At 39.0% G+C, this 24,797-nt stretch overlaps 1 protein-coding gene across 8 annotated transcripts in view; it reads left to right on the top strand.

Annotated features, from left to right (window-relative positions):
- Positions 1–24,797, top strand: part of ESRRG (estrogen related receptor gamma) — a 382,468-nt gene that overhangs the window by 200,293 nt on the left and 157,378 nt on the right. The gene's annotated exons all lie outside the window — the stretch shown is intronic.

The following is a 24,797-nucleotide window of genomic DNA, read 5'->3' as shown; positions in this document are numbered from 1 at the left end:
ATTGCTAGGAGACATCACAAGGACGTTTTCTTGGGGGATGGGTTATCCCAGATCTGCCTAGTGTATGTTTTTTTTGCATTTTCCGCTGACACATCAGGTTATGCTTATAGTTCTAGATGAAACTAGATTTGAGCTCATGTGGCAATTTCTGTGTTCCTGGTTGTTTCATTGTCAGGCTATTTCAACGGCTGTTGATGCCAGCTCAAATTTACAGCCATATTACTTAGTGCAAGCTACTTGTGCCACGAACTGTCCTTTTGTTTGGAACTTCTTCAGCATTTACAAGATAGTGGGTCATGGTCTATGAGCACAGATAGAGGCGCAGTGGTAATACAAACAACAAATAGTAATTGTCCATGTGAACATTTAGAAAACATCCCTAACTACAAAGATAAATTACTATTGGTAGGTTGCAGTTATGCATCATATATGGGAATTGTTTATTATTGCAATTGTTACGCTTTCTTCTTTCTATGCAGGAAGGAGATTATGGCTAGACAGAGGAAACAGAGAGTAAAACAACTTCCCCTTGGAAGCCAGTGTCCAACTCCACCTTGAGGCCCTCAATGAAATAATGTTTATTATTTTTGTCTGATCTCCAACCAACAGAACTTTGTGTTTTAAACTGTCACATAGACCAGGTTAGAATTTTTGCTCTTTATTTGAGGTAGTCAAGGAAAATGAACTACCTTTGGCTATCAGAAGCTCTCAGGGCCATACCCTTGCCATGGAACGTGTGTAGCGGTTAGCACTACTACTACAGCTGGCCCTAGAGAAGAGAATATGATTCTTACTATACTTGTCCCTTTGCCACTCATAGAAAAGCAGCCTCTAGACAACACACTCACACATGTTTAAGCTTCTTTCTTCTATGTATACAAATACACATTTGTACCCTAGCATGTAGGCAAATGTGTATGCATCCAAAAGAGATGATCACCTCCTGCTGTTCGGAATTCTTCAAAGGAACTCGGTGTACCAGCGTGAGGTCCCAAAATAAGGCACTGAAAATCTCAGCAATCCTATGAGGTTAATACAGTTCACTGTTGCTTAAATTAGATCACTGTAATTCACTGCATCTCTAGTGGAAATTAAATTTGTGTTTATAACTAAAGAGCAAGCTAGCCAGGTTCAGGAGCACATTTCGGATGCAAAATACATTAAGCCTATTGTGAGTTGGTTATTGCTTTTGGTGCCTTGAACTCCTCAGATGAAAGCACACCATGATATAAGAAGTTACTTGTGGTATTTTACTTTCCATTTATGAACTCAATTTTTTAATTTTTTTCTCCCAACTCTTCCAAGGCAAATCAGAAGATGCTTAGTCTATTCAATCCTTACAGCAAAGCAATGAAAGTGTAAGAGCTTTCTGATGCATTCTGGAAATGAATGCATAAAACAGCCAAAGGAAAGGGGGTTTGTCATCTAACTTCTGATGGGGTAAGAGCTTTCCATTGATATCAGCCATGGAAGAAAAGCTGATTTTATGTCATCAGACTTCATTACTAAAAATGCAGTAGCATTATGGTCTCTAAGTACTGGGAAGCTTTTTTTTTTTTTTTTTTTTTTTTTGTTACAGTGCTACTCCCTAGTAGATTGCACAAGGAAGTTGGAGATGAAACTACTGTAGGCAGACAAATCCATATTGTTGCTGTCTGTATGCTTGCTGTGAAACTGCTCTACAGCTATACAGTTTGAAAGCAGAATCTCATGAAAGTAAAATCAGCATAAAAGTCAGCTTTAGACTTCTATATTCATATTTATGAATTGAAAAACCTCAACCATGATCTTATCTGGAGCCTGTGGTAGCAGCTGACAACAAATGTGCCCTTGAGAAAACTGTACACAGTAATGTAAGGGAATCATGGATATTCCGTCCTACTGCTTCTTGCTCGCATCAGTGTTGTTATTATAACAGTAATGGTAATTATTATTAGAAGCTTGGGTGCCACAATATATTTCTGAAGGCATGCAACTATTGCTCAAGCAATCAGCTTTGAGTTTGCAGTAGCTACACTGAAATGGGTTTACTTTTTTACTCTGCTCACAGTGAAGAGAGACAATATTCTCTACATTCATGGGCTGCTGAAAATTCAAGGTAATTAATTTTTTTTTCTTTTTAAGTATTCTGGTTATTTCGCTACTCCTGTTCAATCTGCACTTGTTTGTATTGATTTCTGAGTCTGCACTCTCCTCCACCAGGTTTTTCTGTAGACCCATGAAGGTTGTATTTTATTTAGAAGGGATACTAATCAACCACAAGTTAAATTTCTTACCTCTTCTCACTACTGAGATTAAAATACGTATATGATTTTCTACAGTTGCTAATGTTCTGTTGAGGCTTTTTTAATGTGGTTGGATAGAGAGGCCTTGGAGAATGCAAAAATCAAGCCAAAGACTTTGGGTATTTATTTTCTAAGTTACCAGCCTGTATTGTTACCTTCAAAGGGTTTCAATATAAAACTTGATGTGGGAGGGTAGTCCAGCAGTAAGAGGCAGAACGTACCACCGCATAAGATGCTCCATTGCAAGTGTAAACACAGCAAAAAAAGGATGATATATAGAGTTAAGTCAGAATGAGATTTAATAGTCATGTGAAAGATGTAGCATGACAGCTTTTGGGGCCAGTCTTTGGGCAGAGATCTGTTGAATTCAGAAACCAAAGACTGGTGTATTTCAAAACATAACAAGACTAAGCAGGGAGAGCTTGCATAGAATACAGTGACAATGAGGTAGTGAGGGAAAGGAAACATTTCTAATAATACTTACATAACAGCATATCTTAGAATAATAATTGAGAGTCCTAGTGAACAGATTATGAAACTTTCTTTCCTATGGGAATTTCATTCATTGAAGGTGCTCAACTGATTAAGTAAACTGCCAAGAGTGTCAAGTAAAAGGGCAGACTTCACTTTAATTTTCCATATTTACAGTACTCAGAAATCAAAGCCAGCCTGATCTGTACGGCCACCTCTGTTACAAAGTCCAAGTGTCTGCACTCTTTAAATGGCTGGTATCTCATTGTTTAAATAGCCCTTTGATAAGTAACAATATAATAGTGTTGGTGATTGCCTTACGATTAGCCTATCAGGGTGGCCTTTTAGGTTGTAGTCCTGAGTTTTCCTTTCTGCTTTGTACTCATATTATTAATAAACAAAGCACACAGGTCTTTGAACTTCCAACCAACACAAATGTCTGTGTATTTGTATGCGTGGGTTCACGTGAGTGTGTGACGTTTTGTCTTGGCGTTGTGATTGCTTTTTAACTGACAGAGCTTACTGAATATTGGGGTGAAGGTTTTTGAAAATTACACTTCTGTAAGTCAAACTTAATGAAAATTTCTTGTTAGATGGGGAAGAAACCACAAAGTCACAGAGTAAAAAATGTGGAGAGGGATAGGTGAAGCATATTGGGATGAGTTTTCACCTGAACTTGGTCCTCACGAAAGTCTTTGTTCTGAAAAACACCCTGCTGTTTTTAGCGTGAGTTTTGCTATCAACTTCAGCATTGGACTCGCTGCCCTCCGTTTAAGCCTGAAATGGAAGGGATTTCAGGGACTGGGCTGGGACAGAGAGCTGGCAGGTTTGGGGGTTAGTCAATGTGGCAGCACGTGGTATATCAAAGAGAAGGGAGCATCCTTCTTTCCAATGGCGCTCACAATCTGTGAGTGGGTCTCAAAGGTCTGCAGAGGATTATTTGTTGGCTCTATTCTTGGCAGGTTATATATGTTTTATCTGACCTGAATTATCCATTGAAATTGGAAAGTCTGTATTTATAATCATGGTTTTATTTTTACTGGCTTAAAAAAAAAAAAAAAAAAAAAAAAAAAAAAGCTTTGAAAAAAGGTACAAATTCTCAATTATAAAATAGAAAATAATAGCCTAATCTGCTGGTGTACTAGGAGAGGCAGCTCTAAGCAAAAAACAGTGTTTCGTTTCTGTTTTAAAAAATATAGACATATATATGTAAACTATGGCTTATGCCTATATCATAGTAAACATGAAATGTCTCTGCATGAGTAGATATTGTTGCCTGTCTTTTTCACTTACAGGACTGTATAGGACAGGTACAGCAACACGCTTCTGTGAAAATATGATTTGTAATATTATATGACTCATGTAATCAGGAAATATTGAACATTATGGAGCATTTAGTATTTGTGTTTAAATTGCTCTAGACTTGAATAACTCTGCTCAGAAATAAAGCTAATGGAAAAAAAAATAAGAGAGATGCTGCAGTCAATGTTGGTAGCTGGTACTAACAGTAAATGGAAGTATGAACTGCTGCTTTATCTTTGCGCTTTTTCTAAACATTCAATTAATGGCTCAGTAAAATATGTTTAGAGGTTAGATTTTTTAACTACCCAGAGATATAAGCCTTTTTGCCCAAAATTTTACTGTGGAGAACAGCTAATTTTTTGTTCTGAACAGTGGTTTGACAAATGATTTTCAAGGCAAAGATGAAGAATTTTACTTGAGAATCAAGATTATTTTTTAGCAATGGGAAGGGAAATATACTTCCCAATGTTTCTGCTTTCTGAAAGTAAGTTATGTAGGAGATGCCTAAAGATTCAATTTCTGCTTTCTAACAGAGGGTTTTTGGAGGGGTGATGGGCTGGAAACGTAGAAGTTAATTTTCCTCTAAACAGGAAAGTTTTGAAACTGATTGGCTTGCATATGGAGTTGCTTTTCTTCTTCTCTTTGTTTATTTTTTCCCCATTTCTTCCTCTACATCAGATAGCTCTATGGAATAATAAGCCTGGCCAGTTTGGGATCTGAACACAATCTCACTCACCCTCATGTTGTTTGGCACTTGAGCAGGAGTGACAGGCTTTGGTTCCTTTATCAAATAACTCGATGTATCTATTTTTGTAAGCCGTGTCATTGGCTGAAAAATGCAGATCCCTGTACAATCATGGGGCATGACCAGGAGGAACACAGGCAACAGGGCTTTACTTGGACTCCTACCAGTTAACTGAAATTCTACTCCAGCCAGTTGAAATGGGAAATAATATGAAGATGTGGAAAACACTGAATTGAATTGATTTACCCCCCCTCAACATACACAAACAATTGTCTTTTAAGAGAAAAGACAATTGTTTGTGTATGTTAAGGGAAGTTGATACAAGTGATGGAGGATAGATCAGAAAAGAGTGGGGCCTCGCATATGTCATTTCCTGTTTTCTTCTGCATCTTTTAAGTGAAAAGAGAAAAATGAAATTGCATACTTTCACCACATTGACATCTATCTGTAGCTACGTTTAACCAGGAAAAATGTATGCATGAACTATACAAGCACTAGTGCTTTAGCATTTGCCAAGATGGCTTTGGTACATCAGTTTGTGCCTGCCACAACTTGTTTACCTCAAAAAATTCTCAGAGATGTGAACACTAATTCTGCTTGATTTTTTTTTCTTTTTTTTCTGAGTGAACAAATAGTGAGGATCCTTCCACCATCAAGTCCTAAGGAGGGACTGTTACTCTGATGGTAATAATAAGGCCAAAATAATGTTTTGAGGTTTCCTAGAACAACAAAACTCTATTTTTTGCCATGTGAGCAGTAGTCATCGCAGGGGACTGTCCTGTTCCTCAGATCTGCTCATCTGGATTAGCACAAAAGAATTTTCACTTGACTTTGCAGGAACACAAATACACGTTTGATCTGAACGTAGGAACGTAAAATCTGCGTAAGACTCGAGCAGATTTGAAAGAAGCAAGAAGTGAGCTAAAATCTATTGCAATCATATCCATACTCCCTCTATTTTCACAAATGCTTTTGTAAGCAGGTGTTGCAATCTTCCTAAATACGTAAGCAGTTGAGATATGCCTAACTTCTCAAGTACTAGCCAAGGCTGCGGTAGCACTGAAAAGCAAATGGGATAAGCCTCAGTCCCATTTTTCTCATGGATGTGCTGTTGTGGAATTTTATTCAGAGCTTCTTTGTTTTGATTTGTTTTTCTCCTATGACTGCTACCATAAGATTTGATTTTGCAAAATGATGGGAAACCTCTGCTTCCAGGAATTAATGAAAGTTTATGGTGACTAAGAATCTTGTAGATTAGGCCTTTGTATGAAAATCCTCAATTGCTATAAACATATGTGACGTAGGCTTAGTCCAGAATGAATGGTTTTCCTGCACAGTTAGGTAAATCTCCAAGTTATCAGTTCACCTGGCTGATTAAGCTCATTGAAACACCCTTGTGCGCTAACTTGGAAAATAGTGTGACTTTGCTAATACTGAAAAATAAGCATAAAGTGGTGTAAGCAATAAATAAATATGTCTTAGACACTGGCCACAGTTTAAGGAGGAAAAATCTTTGGGAAAAAGCTGGAAGCACGATATTAACTGGGTTTGGTTTGATATTTGGACAAAGAAATCACTGCTCTGAGCTGAGCAGAGAGATAAGCGCCTTGACTTGCAATAGATTAAGAGACCTGCATTGGTTAGAACAAACCATGTTTGAGACTCTCCCCAAGTGCCGCCACGTTTAGATTTAAGATTAACCGCAGCAGAATGGTGGAGCGGCTGTTTGTTTTATGAAACAATCACTAATGACATTAAACAGACGGTGCCCCTTCCAACACGATTGTTCATTTGCGATAAACTGAGAGAAGCCCACAAGAGATTGCAAAAGAAAACTCATAAGTGCTTCATTTTGAGGCTCTTACCATGTCCTATTGGAGGTGACAATTAGTGACAGAGAATAGGAATCTAACCGCTAATGCATTTAGAATTTTTTTTCCAAATAATTTGTAAATATTAGCTTTCCTCTATCTTTATACCGAGGAGCTGAATGGTAATAATATAATGACAAGGTTTTCTGTGTGGATTTTTTCTCCCTCCCTCCCCTTGCTCCTGTCTGTGTGAAGCCCCCACTAAGCATTAACAGTATTAAAAAGAGTGTTATCTATTAGTTCAATTAGACATCAGACATTTACTTTTCAATGTATTTGAAGACTGATTTGATTTGGGTCCAATCATTTAAAAATAAGAGAGCAGAGCTGTGTACAGAGCTGTGTACAGATATCTGTAGCTCTGAAGTCTTAATTGCAAATTCAGATAAGGATTAGAAGGGGCTGTATCTCTGTAGACCAAAGGTATTTGCTAATACCTGAGATATAAAAGTGGTTAAATTCAATATTTACTAATTTAGGATTTCCACTTTGGATTTTGATTAAGCTTTTTGGTTGAAAACCCCATGTTATTAAGCTGTGATGAAGGAAGAAAACAGCCCTTTTATAAACCTCACTTTAACGCTTTATTTAAAATAATATATTTTGGACCATCTAAAAGCTGTTGTAGGAATTAATTTAAAGACAGTCCCAACCCAAATACCCAAGCAAAAATATTGTTAAAGGCCTGTTTAGCATTAAGCTTTTGTTTAGTACACAGAGAAATATATTAATAAAAAGTGTTTTAAGTGCTTATTACTGAGATGGTTTGTTTTGAAACACAGGCTTTTTCACAGCAGTTTTTACACTTCATTGTGTACTGTGAAAGACACACTAAGTAGAGGTTGTCAGGTTCCCATCTGAAGTAGACTACTGCTGGGGAATGCAGCCATTTATGATGCCACTCAAGCAGGACTAATCTAGAGTAGATCTCTTATAAATAACCAGCCAACAAAAATACTAAATCATTCCCTTTTGCTGATTGAAGCAGGCAGAATTGATGCTTTAAAGAGCAGGAGATGCTCATTACTGAGACATTTGGAAAGAATTAGTGAATCTGTATTAGTGAATCCCCTGGATACGGTCACACATCAAACCTCAACCTTCCTGGAGGAATGAAGGCATTGGTTTCACATAGAGAGTAGTATTTTGAGAGTTTTGCTTGGTTTTTCAGGCTACTGTTTGACAGACAGCTGCTTTGTTGTTTTGTTTCTGCATTATCTACTCCAGCTGTTGTAAACCTCTCGTAAAACTTGGAATTGTATGTTCTAACTTGCTGTCATTGATGCCTGCAGTTGGTATAAATGGGGATTTTTGAGCCCTGCCTTCTCTGTCCAGTTCTCCCAAGGCTGCACCCTGCTCGCAAAGATCAGGCTGAAATGGTCTTTTGCACCTGAAGATGTGCTTTGGAAACATGGTGCTCAGTCTTCCGAACCCTATTTACATGACTAGTCCCTCTTATGAATAATTGAGCCTCTATATATTGCTTATGGAAATGGAAAAAGAAAAACCACTTCGAAGCTACATCCTCCCATTAGGAAACAGCCTCCCACTTAAAAAGGAAGGAATATTTTTAATTTTTTAAATTGGAGTGACCTTTCCGTGTTAATGTTCATACTTAGGCATCAGGAACACATGATTATTTAAAAAAAGTAATAATAAACCTGCATTATTTTCTTGATGGGAGAACAATTTTGGCTCAAAGGTTATGCTATGCAATTTGTCAGTGAACATACCTCTTGTTTTGGAAACAAACTGTTTGGGAAACCTTGGGAATTAGTGAAACCTGAAATGCACTCAAGTTCAGCACTCAAGTTCAGCACTCAAGTCCTTGGTGCAGAGTACAGGCAGCGATGGCTCCATACCTAAGTAAGGGAGTGCCTTTGTGCTGCATGGGTCTGTCTGCTTTTCTCTATCATTCCTCTTTGGAGGAAAAATCTTTGGCAAGAATTAATCCCAGGGTGAACCAGTGCACCTCCTGCTGCAGGTGTTGTGGAGTAAGAGAGGTCCAGAGGTCCAGAGCTCGACTAGTTTAAGGCTCGACAAGTTTTGCTGAGCTTACACTTGTTTCCATCAGGATCAGATTCTTTTTAGATCTCAGACTGGTTATTACATAGTTCCTGTTGTTAAAGAACTGAGACTGAGAACAAATGATGGGTTGCAGGAAAATGTGAAGGATGAATGGGAAGAGTTAGCATGTGCAGTACTTCCTGCATTGAGATTTACTAGCTTTAGTCTTATGTCCAACAGTATGAGAAGAGGTATCTGAATTCAATCCACGATGGTGACCTTAAAGTTCTCTAAAAATCCTTTTGTGAGCTATAGATATATATATTTTTTCTATGACTATGGATATTTTCTGGAAGTTGCTGGCTGTGACTGGCTGCAGTTTAGATATTTGCTAATGCATTTCCATGTTGGTTATTTTTCCAGGCAGGTCAGTAAGAAAATGAAAAGAATAAAAATGACCTTGCTAGAGTTGTTGTTTGATAAAGGTCTTTTTTTATTCCATTAGCCTCCAGATTAGTTTTGTGCTGGTATGAGTCCAACCTAACTCTCTGGAAGTAAATTCTTCTGAGTTGAGATTTGGTGATGTAACCAGTAATAAAATTTGGCCCAGTGTAATTATAAATATCCATCAAATAAAAATGATGGATTAGGACCTAGTAAATTCTAATTTGTGTAGTGAGATGGCCTCTGGATTACGTTTCATACAGTGCTGGCTAACGAGGAGAGTGAAAAGGAAAGCAATGCTGGGAAAGTGGATGACACTGCCATCGGTGCATTGGAACGGTGAACAACACCAGGTCAAGTAATATGCATGAGTTATGTGACCTTCAAAATATTCGAGACGTACAATGCTACGTATCCAGCAGTTTTGTGATGCAATTATTTTTAAAAACATACGTCTGACTTGGGAAGAATACTCAAACTAACAGTTTCTGACCTAAGTAAGGGCTCCAAGCAACAACTGCGAGACAGTCAAGTGACATCCAGAGTGATAACGGGCAGAAGTCATTGTGGAGCTGCTGATGGCTGGGCAAGGAAAATTTATGACAAGTGGGCAAACGATAAGAACTTGAGCTTTTATGCATTAATTTTTGCTGTAGTTTTAACACTTTTGTAGAGTAAAAAAACACATCTCTGTTATAAACCAATAGCGAGTTTGAACTGCTCAAAATAATTCTTTACAGCCCATCAAAAATTCCCGACTTCCTCCTATTTATAAATGCTGCTTCCTTTTCATGTATTCTAATTATGTTGTATGTCTGTGTATTTCTATGCCTGTTGGCCCACTGCTGTTTTATTGTACACAAAGTCTTCAAATAAGTCTTAACACCCACTATTCTGTCTCCTGTTTGCATTTTTAGCATAGAAATAAGCAAGAATTGGTCTCTATCTCCATGGACAGAATATGCTTCTTTTTGTGTTTTGCAGCATCACAGATACTGTTTGTGACTGGAAGTTACTTGTCTCTCAAGATAGTCAATGATACACCACTGATGGTCATCAGTATGATAGCATTTAATTATTATCATATCCCAGATTGAAGTGATAATCCCTTGTGGCATGGGTTGTACTTTACCTTTTTGTTTGTAATGCCTTTTATGAATTCTTGAGAAGAACAGAGAAATAAGCAAAGATCAGCTAATCGAATGGCATAGAAAAAGAAGATAGTAAAGGCAGAATGTTTGCCTCTAGGTCTTATTTTAAAAAGAAAAAGCATTATATAAATAAACATTTAAATATATGGAATAATCTTTTGATGTCAGAAGTCTCTTAATGAGGGTTGGATAAAAAATGTGCTTGCTTTTGGCCTTTCTGTTATGGTCAAGTAAAGAAGTGCCTGCATCTACTATCTTGGCCAAACAATCTCCAAAAGTTCCTGACTGGAAGGTAGAAACTCCTTATATTTCACATGGACTTAGGATAGAAATTTAAATTATTTTATCTAATTGTATGTGTCTTGATTATGTAGTAGACAAAACTTGAATCTAGCTTTCAGATTTGTGCATAGTTATTCAGATCGCTTTAAAGCTGTATCATTTGATGTGAATGAGGTTTTAATATCTAAGAGCTGTTAGACTTTGGTGTCTTTGAAAAGCTAGTGCATTACTTCTGGAATTGAGGAGTCAGAAATTGAGCCCTAAAATTCATGAAGATTTTGCAGGGTGTACAGGAATATGTAGTTCATTTCATTTTTCATTTAAAATATAAACTGAAATTACCACACGAGAATGCTACTGTTTAAGCTTCTCCAGAAGGGAGTTGGTCTGAATTAATCCAAGTGCTTTTACCTACTTTTTACAAGGTTAGCAGCAGTCCATTGTTGTTCTTTGATGTTTGAGTTTCTCTTGCCAAAGTCTCAATCTCCAAGGCTGAGAATTAAATCCGTTTGTTGGAGTAGTAGTGAGAAAGACTGGTAAATCATTTAAAAAGGTAGATGGTTTGTTTTCTTTTCTTGAAATTAAAGCAGTGAAAAAGGTTGGATTGTTTTCTAATACTGTTAGATATTCAGTATTTTTAAACTGTTTAACTTTGATTGGAAAGAAGTAGCTGAAGAGGTAGGTAGAGGCTTTCCCAAATACTTGCTGTGCCTGTGCCTTGGGAAAGGAGCACTCTCACCAGCTGCACCTGAGCAAAGTTATGTTGCTTAAGGTGTTTCAGTGGTTTAGCATCCCCACAGTGAGCCCTTGTAACTTCCAAGTGGAACCCCACTATCTCTGTTGCTGAAGATTGTAGCTGATATTTCTACACGAGCTCTCTGGGAACACATGTAACACACAGGTTAAGCATCTTTTGGCTCCGCATTTGTCAGGGGACTTGTTTTACCTTGAACTATTGCACAGAACTGTAGGTAAACAGGCAGGAATGTGATGAGATCGTACACAGAAGGGGGATTTGTATGAGGAAAAGTTACTTATGCTTTGTTCATTGAACAAAAGAAAATAACACTTTGAAAGGCCGCAAGTATTAGTGTGTTATTATCACATCCCAGTTTCTGCAGGAAAAAAAAAAAAAGAAGTTTAAAGGACAAAGAGAACTTTTCTGAGAGACAGAAATCCTCTCTATGCTATCTACGTATTTAGCATAGATGATGTGGTTTGTGTGTTAGGAGTACCACCGCTATTTTCTCTCTCTGGTGCGTGATGCGTTTCCCAGATTAGAAGCATTAGTGCCCTCTATTGTTCATCAGAGAACTGTAAATATTCTTGCCGATGATAGTCCTTATTATCACTCTTGGTATCAAACAGACTTTTAACAAAAAACAAGCCTACTGTAGAAGCACATTTCAACATGCTAAACTACTTAATCAAAAGGATTACATTTGTTTTTGTTTTTCACTGTATTCTGCTACAACTTGGAAAAAAAATCAAATAATCCACCTTGGGGAAAAATGTGTAGAAGTGCATATAGAAATAGATACTCCTTTTGCTCACCTATTTGCTGACAAGTTAATTTCTTTATGTGTAACTTTTAAGGACTGAAGATATTTTTAATCACCAATTCTAAAGTATCCATAAGGAAAGAAGTTGGAATATTTGATTCTTCGCCTTATTTTTTTTCCTCCCTCTCTGAAGTACAGGTTTTATTTCTGGAAATCACACACATATTATTTGCTAGGCTAGTAAAAGAGTGCAACTTTTCTAAAGAACAACAGAAAAACAACCCAGCTAAGCTGTGGGGCATTATTTTATTTTATTTTTCCTAAACTACATTAAAGTGAACTGCAAGAATGACAACTTCATTCATGCAGATCATTTGGAATTACATTAAACAGCTGCTATTAAACAGCTGACAACAAAGGAGACCATTTTGATCTCAACAGCGCGGAGATTCCTGCAGCACGCTCCCCCAGCAATGTTATGAAGAACACACTGTGCTCTTGTATACCAACACACACTGCGCTCCCCACTGTGCTTGTTGCCAAACACTGCTTTTTCAAATCACTTTGTATTCAGTCAGGGATCCGGGAAGTCCAAATCCAGCCAGACAAATGCAGAACGGCTTAGTCGAAGCAGCTTTGACAAGTGCCATCACACAGACTTGTCGAACCAGAGAGACAACACAAACAAATATGTAGTTGTGGTCAATGGGGTGTGGATCTGCCCCATTGTGTGTGATGGCACCGGTTCCTGCAGAACATTTTGCCAAAGACAGCGGTTAGCCTTTGTTAAAGGGAGGGTGTGCGACAAGGGAAATGCTTGTTAGCTCCATGCAGTTGGATCTGCCAGACTTCTGCGCTTGCATTTATTTGTTCTTCATGATAGTGCCAGACGCAGTGTGGGCCAGCACAGAAGGAGCACACCTGTAAAGGGGCTGAGTGAACTTCCCACAGTGAGAGGAATAAAATAAGAGTAGAGACCATTGGACAGGTCATTGTCTTGTGCTGTCCTTGTCTGTCAGGGTAGGAGAGGCACCTTTCCTTATATTGCTGTAACCTGCTGTGTGTCATAGCATGCCACACATGCTGCCCTTCGGGTTGTGTCACCTGTTCCCAACATGTTGCCATTCTGCACCAATGCTGCTTTGCAGCCCTAACCTTGACCCGCTCTGTGCTGATGTTCCTCAGTAGCTAGATTCTTACCAGGTAGTGCAATTGTGACAGAAAATACGTTGCAATATGGGAAGCTAGTGTATATTCTGCATCTTAAGTGAAGTTTTTGTGTAGCTTTTGCTGAATAATATGGAGACACATTGTTCCTCGGAGGGTTAAAATATATCTTATTACCTTCTAGCTTTTTGCAGGAAAATTCCAGGAAAAGATTTATCTAAATGTTCATATTTAAATTTCAGATTGCATTTGCATAGCATTAACTGTGTTGGAGAAATAGGAAACTTTACTTTCCTGAGAAGTTTTGCAAGGTGATAAAGTGATTTTTTTTGTGGTAGATCCTTAGTTTCAGTTATATTTGTGAACAGTCTTTTGCACTTCCACAGAAATAACATGGAACGATGCAAAAAGTTATAGGACAGAGCTTTGCCAATCACAGAGCTATTTTACAAGCTTGTTTTAATAATGCATAGTATGGGTTAGAAAAAAAAATGTGTAAGATGTTTATTAGCTTACACTTAACAAGGGCAGAAACTGGAGACTTGCTTGTCCAATTTGCTGTAAGACAAATTCTGCCCGTCATATGGGTGCCACGCTAACAATGGGTGAAAACAGGAAGGTGGTCTGGATGGCAGTGTTAGAAAGGATTGTGATGGATTTCTATCCTTGCTTCTTTCAAAGAAAAATTGAATCATGTCCATGTTGAGTTTGAGCAGTAGACACTGTCAGGCTTGCCTGTATATCGTGAGTAAAAGAAATAATCTGGAAACTTTCATGCTTAGCTTTTTGAAAAATGATTCAAGCTACATCATGTTTTTCAATAAGTGCTAGTGTAACAAAAAACATGAGGTGATCCAGAATCTACAATAATCCCCAGATGCTTCTCTGATTGATTCTGCCCCTAAATTCGCCACATTCCTTAAGAGTGTGGCCTGAAAACCCGGCATGGCTTGAAAACGCTTTTTGTATGTGCTTTTTGGGAATTATCTTCTAGTCAGTGTATGTCTTTGCTAAACAAGGCTCTGATGATGATGGTGTTAGTCTAGCTATTCTGCTGTTAACAGTGAAGGGACATTTCACATTATTCAAAATGCCATTGGAAAGAATATCTTCAAAGATGTAAAAAGAAGAAAAAAACAAACACGAAGCACAACTCAACAACGAACATCACAAGGCTTTCTGTTTACGATTCTAGAGCAATAGCTGCAATTGAGAACGTAATGCCGCAGCTGCTTTCAATTGCCTTTATTGTGTTTAAGCATTGTACCTATGGGGAAGTTTATCTGTGGGTGCGACAGTGAATTAAACCAGTTTTCCAGGATATGAGTGCGGCTTGTATGTTTGCGGAATTGAGTGTTGAATTTAAAAACAATGGGTCTTGATTGCGCTTGGGCTTCAGGCGATGCTGAGGCTCCTTCACTGGCCCAGCCCATGCAGGGGATGGACGTTCTTTTTTAGTCTGTAGGAAGGCAGCAGGGCATTTTGGATTTGGTTGTAGCTCCTCTCCTATTTGAGCACAAGGCATCTCTCTCTCTGAGCAGGATTACATTTAGTGAAACACAAGTCTGAGATGACATGAAAGCACTTAATGAAGTTGAGCATGAGGAATTCACATTTACTGAGGTCTGCATGTAAGTGGGACGTCCAACATTGTGCAACGGTATGCGTGCCTATCTTCAGCCAGGGAGGACATACAAACTCAAGTAATGAAGAGATACAAGGAAAAATGATACACAAACTGGTTAGAAAGAGACTGAAAAAGGCTAATTTTAAAGCAGCCTTGCTTCTTTATGTGTCCTTGTATTGGCTTAAAGCAATTTGTCTTTAACTGATAGACATTCTTCTCAACATATAGCTTAATGTTAAGGACCTGACACTCAGTGGCAAGCCACAAGAAGGCTGAAGAGACAGTATCATGAATAGTGAACTCTCTCTTGGTTTCCTTGACACCTGCATAGTGCATACTGCCAACTATGATAAATGGAGCAGAAACATAGACACTTACTAAAAAGATGGAGCAGAAGCTAAAGGCTGGAGAGAGACACACAGAAAGATATATGCTTGATCTCACTTGGAAAGGGAAACAAATGGGTAGGAGAGCAAGTGAAGTTGAATGACATCTTGAAGACAGGAAAGGACTGAGGCTGAAGTGGCAGGAGGCCAGCAAGAGGAGCAGATGGAAGGTGGGACAAGTTTATTAGCAGCAAGGCCATTGGATAGTAACAGTGCACATACTGCTCAAGAAACAGATGAGGTGAGATGATAATCATTCTGAATTCTATCTGAATGTATTTTCTATTCAGATTACTCATATCTGGGAGTTGGTTTACTTCTTGGGAAACTTCCCTGGCAGATGGAAGAAAATTGTGCCATGAGATGCTCAGAAAAACAAACATAGGAAAGACAGCAGAGCAAGATGAGGGAGCTGAGATGCATTCCAGGACGTTTTTAGTTGCATTCCAGAATGTTTTCATAAATGGAAAATGTTGCTTTCATTATTTCAAACTGCTGCCCACAGAGAAGCGAGGTAATGTTAAAGAACTCTGATAAAGCTGAATTGGCCTAAAGAATTTTTCCCTTTCAGTGGGCATCAGACAGAACACGCTACATTGTTTGGCTTGATAGTGGGGACAATTTAATTTTATGACATAATGGTAAGGTAAATGTGTGGCCACTACTCCTCTTAAAAATCCTGTATATGTTGACAGATGAGCGAATCTGACCTGATGCAGAAAAAGAAACCTGACCTTGCATATGCCCCAAAGAGCAGAAGAAATGATATTCCGCCTGCAGGGCTCATTAATTAGTTGAATTTCTCATCTAATTCTTCTGGGTCAGCTCTGTTGCTTGCTCTGTTCCAGAAGGGGCAGGCGTGTAGAAGCCTTCTTGATAAGTATCTTCAAGATGTGGTAATGCAATCAGCAAAATGTGGCCTACAACTTCCATCCTCACAGGGCGGAAGAAAGAAGCTGTTTTCTTTTGGGTAGCTGCGTAAGCCTTTTAGATGACCTGACTTGAGGTTCAAGCAGACCTTGAATCAATCTATGGAAAATGTTTCCCATGGTTACTTTTCTTCTTAATTATCCACTTATCTCTCTTCCATCTGTAATAGTTATTTTTTGATAAATTAACAGACACAAGCAGTTACAGCAGCGTAGTAGTATGTGCTATCTCATTTCTAACAATAGTTTAGAAAAATGTTTTTAAATGCTGATAGGTTAGTATCAATTATTTAATTTTATTGTAGGTTCCCTTTTTATCACAGCAAATTTAAGGACTAAATATTTGTTCTGCACTGTACCATGTACACACGCCTTCCATGAAGTTTGCTCTAGCCATGTGCTTGCACAGTCGAGGATAAAAGCGATCTGTCACCTTGACAGCATTTGAAGGATCTGTAGTGCTTTAGGAGGTATGATACCAGGGCAATTGCTAGTTTCATTCATCCTCAGCAATAAAGCCATTTTCAGTGCTAAGGGTAATAAAAGTTGGCTGGTCTCTCACTCGCTCTCAAGGAGGCAGAACATGCCCTAATCTCTCGCTCCAAATCGTGCAGCAGGCAGCAGCTTTTGGGCCATCGGTGGTAGAATTAAAAACAACTGACTGCTCTAGGAGCTTTGCACTGCCTTTGAATCTAAGCAAGCATTCTGCATTCCTCACTGCCTCCGTGCTAACTGCCTTGTTTTTGGCAATAATAATATCATTTTATGTCAACATGATGATATTCGTGCCTGTAAATCTTCAAAACTGTGTGAGTGAGGAAAAGATAGAGAATCAGTACTCGTTGCAACCACCTCTGGGGAGAAATTCAGCATTTGTTCAACAGCAAAGAATAACCTTACCTGGAAGTTCAGGACAATTAAAGTATAAGCTAGCAATGTAAAATTCAGTATGCTATGCAAAATGTATATTGTGCTTTAGGATATACGATGCAGGACAAAAAGACATCATCCCTCACTGCTCTATGTGTTTGTTGCCCTAAATTAAAACTCTCTTTCTGCTCATGAAAATAAAGGTGTGGATGGCTCCCTTCAACATGGTGTTTCTTGAACTCCACATTGTGCACACAAAGTGGATTTTGTTACATGGAGAACTGGTAAGAGAGGTCCAAGACGTCAGGCACAGCATGTACAGATATAACACAGAATCACAGAATTGTAGGGCTTAGAAGGGACCTCTAGAGATCAGCAAGTCCAACCCCCAGCTAAAGCAGGTTGCCTACAGTAGGCTGGGAAAGCCAGCCTTTATAATGTGCGAGTGTCTGCAGAATGGTGTCATTGTCGTTTTTTTTCTCTGCTGCTTAAAGCCCTAACCTGTATTATAACTGGCTTAAGTCTTGTCATAACACAAGTTTGATCTGCAGGCTTCAGCTTGTGCAGTTTTTGTGTCACTTCTAAGTTGCAGATGAGACAATATTAATTTTGAAGGAATTAGCCTGAAATTTCCTTACACTGAGATGAAATGGTTGGAGTTAGCCCGGCTAGCTGCTAAAGGTTTCCTAATGAAAAGTAGGGTGATATGAAATTTTCCTGATAAAAAGGTCTCCAGCTTTCATTTGTCTATTAAATACCAGCCTAGCAGGGACAGCAGGGGTAACAACTGCTCGCCGAGATATCATCTACTTTCACATTCCAGGGACACTCCTTCACTTTGCTGGTGCGCTCCAAATAAAGCCCTAATATCTGGCTGCTTGGGGCTGCTTCCCTCTTTGCGGCAGGGCGAGCGTCTCAAAAGTCTCGATGGGTTCTTATTTATTTATTTCTGATTTTAACCGCTTCCTTTTCCGGCAGCGTGTGACAGCTCCGGTTTTTGGTGTGGACAGGTGTTTATGTGCCTGCATTCCCCCCAGGGCCTGGGAGGGGGTGCGCGGAGAAGTGTTGAGTGCTGAATGTTAAGCTCGTTCCTTTGTATGGCTCAGAAATCTCTGTTGTCCAGAATTGTACAGATAAGGCAGACCCATTTGCTTCATTGTCAGGCGATGTAGCTGAATAGAAATGCAAATGTGACATAAGGGGACTGCGCTGGGGATGCGTTTTCTGTTACCTACTGTAACAGTGCTCCCGGCTGTGAGAAAATTCCTGCAGAATCCGGGGGGCTTTATTTTATTTTATTTTTTTTATCGTTAGCTACAGGTTACAGGGAAGATTCTCCAAAAGAAAATGCTTCTCTTTTGCCGATGCTTTTATTTTCATGCGGCGGAACGGCTTGGTTTTAACTCCCTTATCAAGAGCTGCATGAACCGCCTGGACTAAATTGGGAGCATCTCCACACTGTTTGACAAATAGATTTGTTGTAAACTGATTTAGCCCTTTCATTGTTTGCATTTCATTATATAGCAGACTTCATGTCACAAAATCGGTATTCATTCAAAATAGAGAATTTAGAGATAGGACTGTAGCCAGATAAAAAATATTGCACAGGTCAGGTCTATTAACCATAGAATAATAGCAAGTCAGTGATCCAAGGGGTAGTTCTTCTGCAGGGAAGGGCTAACATAACCGAGGTCAGGAGTCAGAGCTCAGGACTTCAGATGTGGCTGTCGCCAGATTTACAAGTAAATCTACTGGGGAAACAGGGAAAATGAAGGAACCTCACAGCAAGGGAGAGAGAAAGGCAGCCCTGCTCTTTCATCTTAAATCTTAGGCTTCTCGGTGGATGAAGAATAACAGTCTGATTTGCTTAAGTGCTCCACTTTATTCAGAAACTCCGAGTTGCATCTTCCAAAGCATGATCCACGGATCTAACTCAATCAGGTTTAGATAATTTATTTAGAAAGTAACATTGAAAGAGAACCGATTCCTGCTCTGCTGCCAAGTTCATTATTGAACAAAGCCCGTTAGCGTTCTGAAAATATGCGTACCGAATGCAAACAGCACTAAAGAATATAGATACGGCCTTTAATAAGGCTGGAACAGTTTATGTTAATACCCCAGGAGCAGATAATCTGGACTTGGAGTGAAAAGGTCAGTAGGATAACTGTATTGCAACTTTCCCTTTTCTGTATATTTTATTTCTACAAGACTTTCTGCTTTTTTTAAGCCTTTGTTACCCTCCTGGTAGTTAAGAAATTCTCACCTCTCTCATAAAGGCCACGTGGGTGATAGTTGCAGGCAGAAACTGCTTTAGATTTTCTTATTGTAGCATCTCTGTGCCACCATTCTTGTGCGTACAAACTTCAGCTGTTTTGAACACAGCCCCACACTGGTTCAAGGCAGGTAACAGCCAGGGAGTTCCCGAGGAACTGGTGTTTCATTGGTGAGTATTATTTGAACTCTGTTCAGATAAGTTGTAACTGTATTCTTCTGGGTTATCTGGTCAGCAGAGATATTGTGTTACAGCACTGGTATCAGATCTGTTTTCGAGATGCACAAAAATGGATGTAGTCTCTGAACCAAGTAGTGAGGAAGCTGTTGTGCAGTGTTTTATTAAGGGAGGGGGGATGCGGTTGTGAAGCATTCGGCTGAGAAAGGGCTGTACAGCCCAGCTCCCAAAGGAGGCACCACAAAAAGCGTGGCATCCTGATAACTTGGTGTGCCTGCAGATCAGTTCTCTCGCACAGAATTGTGAGCTCTGGGGGGGACAAAATTAATAAAGAAGCTCTGAACTAAATGAAAGATGGAGCCGTTCACCTGCATATGTACGTTGGTTCAACTTCCCTTTTAACTGCATACTTTTTTGAGTAAGGATAAATACACATAGATAACTACAAGCCTAGGATGCAATATGTTTGTCTGTGTATATGTATAGGTATAGTCATGCACACATGCCGCTACAGTAATTGAACCAAATGCTTTGTGATAGAAGTGTCAGAGGCACAGTAAATCTTAAGGCTGTACTTTCTGGATCAATTCACACCTTGAGTACGTACTTCTGCAGGAAAATACCGACTGGATCTGCTTGAACATCATACAGCAGTCTTACTGCTTTATTCAGCACATTTAAATGATTACAATTTTCACTTTTCCTTTTTGTCTGTGAAAGACGGAAATTTCTATCATAAATGGATTAATTTCTAGAAATGCAACACCTGAAATGGGGGCTGAACTGGAGATAGAAAAAAAAAAAAGCTAATAGGAAGACCTTATTTCTGCATTTTTCTCACTGAGGAGTTTAGAATGTAAACCCAAATCTGCAGGAACATGAAGTAAGCTGGATGAGTGTGTGCATAATGTTTACACCTTAACCATTATGCACAACTAAATCTATTGATTGGAGATTGAGTAATTGGATAGGACTAACTGACTGATCAATAGGAATGAGACTGCTCTAGGAAAGAAACTTAGGTGGTAAGAGAAGGCTTCAGCTGCAGAAGGGTGACATTAGGATTATATTGTCTCAATTGTAATAGTACAGTAAAAATATATATAAATTAATTGTAATAATCACAACAAACACCTTTTTTAATTAGCGATTCTGATGTATTGTACTAAAAATCAGAGCTTTGGTGTTCAGTTGGATGGAGCTGTAGGACTTGGGAGAAGAGCAATTGGTGGTGAATTCCCCCTTTCTATAGGAGCTGCAGACCTGTCTGGGAGCTGTATGGCCATGCCGACATAAGTCGTCTCTTCATATTCATGGTGGGGAAAAGCACAAGATGTGCTTAACCCCTTCTTGTACTTGGTTTATAGACATATTTCTTCATCCGAGAAATCCTTTGACATGGAGCCTGAATGTGCCTCTATGCAAAGCTTAATATGTTAAGGGGACAGTCAGCTGATACATTACTTCATAAGAAGCTGTGTTTACAGAAGGAAAAATTAGATATTTCCACTGGGATAGGTTTCAGTTGCCTTCGGTACCAAAGCCCCTACCTGCATTAGATTGGAGGTGTCTAGAGATACAAGTAGCTAGCACCTTATGGAGGGATATTTTGTTTACTGTTGAGCAGGTGAACTCAGCCTTTGTCACCAGTTCCTTCTAGCTATTTCAGAAATGATAATTTCCCATGGTGAAAGCTCTGACTTACCAGCACAGTAAGGTTATTCTGAGTTAGTTGAAGACATTTTCATTATTCTCATTTGTCTGCTGCAGTTCAGGATTAATTCTGCAGCAAATTCTTGCTTCCCAGGTCAGTGAAATGTTAGAACATAAAGGATCTCATCCTGATCCTGGAGAGAACAGCCGTGCACTTCTACGTTACACTGAGTTTTTGTAACGTCTGTGGATAACAAAAAGTTATGGAAAGTTCATGATGGACACGCAGATTAGATTTTTGATTCTCAGTACTTGATGTAGATGCCCTCCTGCTTGTCAATGGTTACTGTAACTAAACTGTCTGTAACTTAGCATTCCTTTAAAAAGTGGAACGCCTTTAATCTGTTGTTTTAAAAAGCATACATTAGATGTCAGACAACATAAAGACAGCGCAAAAAGATAACCCTGATGTAAGTGATGGTTGCAGTCATCTAGTGTATGGATAAAAGATTTCTGAAGCAATGCTACGTGGCAGTTCAACATGATCCGGCTGTTTGTTAATCAGAGAACCTAAGAAGAACAAAGGAGAGAGAACAAAAACGTGAAAAAAATTGTTGTATAGCTAGAAGATGTACGGTGGAGTGACTCATAGGGTGGTGGGATTGGATAAAGCAGTCATGAAAACGATGAGCCATAGGAGGGCAAAATTTTTCACTTTGTTGCATGTGACGTGAGTTTGTTGGGAAAGGGGATAACATTTTGTATTCAGTCAGAGAGCATGTTCTGTAAATCTCTTCAGTTACCTGTTCCCTGGGTGTCGCAACAGATTAAGTCGCTGTGTGATGATATGACACCGCCATCACTCGTCTTCCTGGGATATTGCTGGAGGCAACAACAAACCTGTGTCTTTGGCACATGTGAAGGAATTTAGTGCTTGAGGGGTTAAATTACACAGGGTCCCCTGTGGATCAGCTTATGCTTGGACAGTAATAATAGCACTAACATTAATAATAAAAATGCCAGAGAGAAGGGAGTGGAGGGAGAGTAGGGAGAGAAAAAGAAAGAAAGAAGAGTGATGGAAGATGGGCTGGGACAGTCAGGTGGAAAAAAAAGGCAAGCTGGAGATAATGCATTGTGTACAGCAGGTGTACAGGCTCCAAGTCAGATGTCGTAGGAGCCTCCTCTGGATGCACAGGCACAAGTACACAGCGCAGAAGGTTTGAGAATGGTTGGTGGCTCTGTGTATGTGTGCTCTCGCTTCAAGCTGTGATATCCTGGGGCCGGTGTAACAAGCAATTCATGTCAGCTCTCAGTAAAGACTATTGGGTTTTCACTGGGGAAATATTTACACTCTGTCATCGTCTTTTCTGTGTTCAGCACCTTGAGCTTTCAGTCAGGTGGGAGGCTGATGGGGAAGTGGGAAAAGACCCACTGAGGGACACATCTCATCCCCCAGTTAGATGGAGTTAAACTCCTAATCTTGCTTAGGAATAGCTGCTGGTGCTGTTTTCCTCTTTCCCTTCTGGATTTATGGGATATTACATTTCGCTGCAGTACAGGCGATAGGATGGGATGCCAATTGGAGTGTTTTGGTTCTTACAGAAAGGAAAAGTACTTCAAGAGAGATATTTTTACATAGGTGAGGCCTTCTCACCTATGAGAAGAATGTGGATTTATTTTATTTCTCAACAGATAAGCCATCGCAGGAAGAGATGACAGGTTATCACATTGAAAAATAAGAGATCTGAATTTGTCCTCTTTCAGATTTGTTATTTATCATAATAATCCTGCTAGTGAAAAGGACTAATTTACTCTTTCTATAGGAATATTTTAAGTATGATTATCATAATATCACAGCTGCTGAAAAGGTCTAAAATAGGACACTGACCTTGAACGTGTTCCTGTGCTTAGTATGTGGTGCTTAACATTCAAGAAACAATATAACTGCAACTCATTTATTAATGTATAATCTCAAAATGTTAACTCCTGCTCTGTAAATACATGCTATAAGGATTGTAGAGAGCTCGCAGTATCCCATGAAGTACATGTGGTATTTTATCAGTGTAAATATGTATAAGGTTTTTGAGATTTCTGCTGGGAATAATCCATAACTAAAGTAAGTTTTCCCTTTGGTACTGCACTAGTTTATGATTTAATTTTTACTGACATTCCACCAGTCATATTATTAGCTCCACAAAATGAAAGTGAAATAATCCTGTATTAATTAAACAGAGCAACTGAATTCCCTCAGTCATCTTATCCTTGGCTGTCTGAGACAGTAATGCACTTCAGCTTCTCTGAAGAAACTTACACTAAAAAAAGAGCTTGGGGTAATAGTGAGATATCCATATTGAAGTGTGTACCTGAATTATCTTTAGGGAGTCATTGTTTTTTGGTAGGTGACAAGCATGTGCAGCTTCCTTTTTCTATTTTTTTTCCCCTTTCGTTTTGTCAGAGGCTTTGGAAAAGATGCTTTATCAAGAGAATAATTTTCATTTACAGCGGTGTGAACTGTTTTCTATTCTGTTTCTATTCCGTACCAGTGAAGGCAGTCATTTAAATACCCATGCCCTTGAAAATCAAATGAGGAGAAAATACTGAGATCTTTTTTTTTTTTGGAGACTAGAGGAACCAAAAGCAGTTTAGTAACATAGAAAGACAATTGCTGTGTTACTTCACACAGACTCTGGAATAGAGAGAGCAAAATCTACATGCCTTGCTCTGTATATTTGTGAATAAACTGCAGAAAAGTTTTAAAGAGCACTCTGGGATAGTGTTACTTGTGCTTTTTCTACCTAAGATCAAAACAAGGAGTAATTAATTAGTCCTAAATACAGACTGAAGGAGGTAGCTTTAAAGGAATAGCCGGCTGTAGTTTGTCCAACCACATACAAACAGGTGAGCGGGATTTTGAACTTCTGTAGCATTAGGTTTTTTTCATTTGTGAGCAGCACACCCAGGGATGCACCAAGTGCCTTCCAGCCATAAGCACACAAGGCCAAAGTGTCGTAAGACCAGTGGACAGTGACAATATTGTTCTGCCGTTGCTCCAGAGCACAGAACATTGGAGTTGTATTTCTTTACTTAGGATTTCGAATAAAGAGAGAACCACATATTTGATGATTACTCAATATTTATTTCAAACTTATTGATATTCTCCAGCTATGCTTTGAACAAGGTACCATAACGTATGGCAAAATTTTGCAGAATCACAGAATTGTAGGGTAAAAAGGGATCTCTGGAGATCAGAGAGTCCAATTCCCAACATGTTATGCTAAGTAAATGATGTACTTGTTTTCAAATTAATTCTCTGCAGCTAATAAAATGTATTTTACATTCTTGCTCCCTGCCAGTTGACTTGAGCTTTGCCTTTTGCTAAATACACATTTGACACAACTCACTGTGCAGTTTCTGTGATGTGCCACTGAATTATACTTCTTCAGTTGCCTTGAGCTAGTTGTGTTGTAAGAATGTGGCTAGAAATGTCTGTAGTATATAAATGTGAAGATACTTAAACATGGAATATATGTAAGACAAATTACATAGGCACACAGAGATGGAAACACAGATGCTGATCAGTAATGCTCCTTGACTGGTGCACACATCCAGGATGTTTTTTTTCCTTCCCCTCTCTGATTCCATTACCACTGTTTTGT

The sequence above is a fragment of the Centrocercus urophasianus genome, unplaced genomic scaffold (genome assembly GCF_019232065.1).
Source record: "Centrocercus urophasianus isolate 14NV4802_14NV808 unplaced genomic scaffold, USGS_Curo_1.0 seq_10, whole genome shotgun sequence".
Lineage (NCBI taxonomy): Eukaryota > Metazoa > Chordata > Aves > Galliformes > Phasianidae > Centrocercus > Centrocercus urophasianus.
This window is presented reverse-complemented; position numbering and strand designations above follow the sequence as displayed.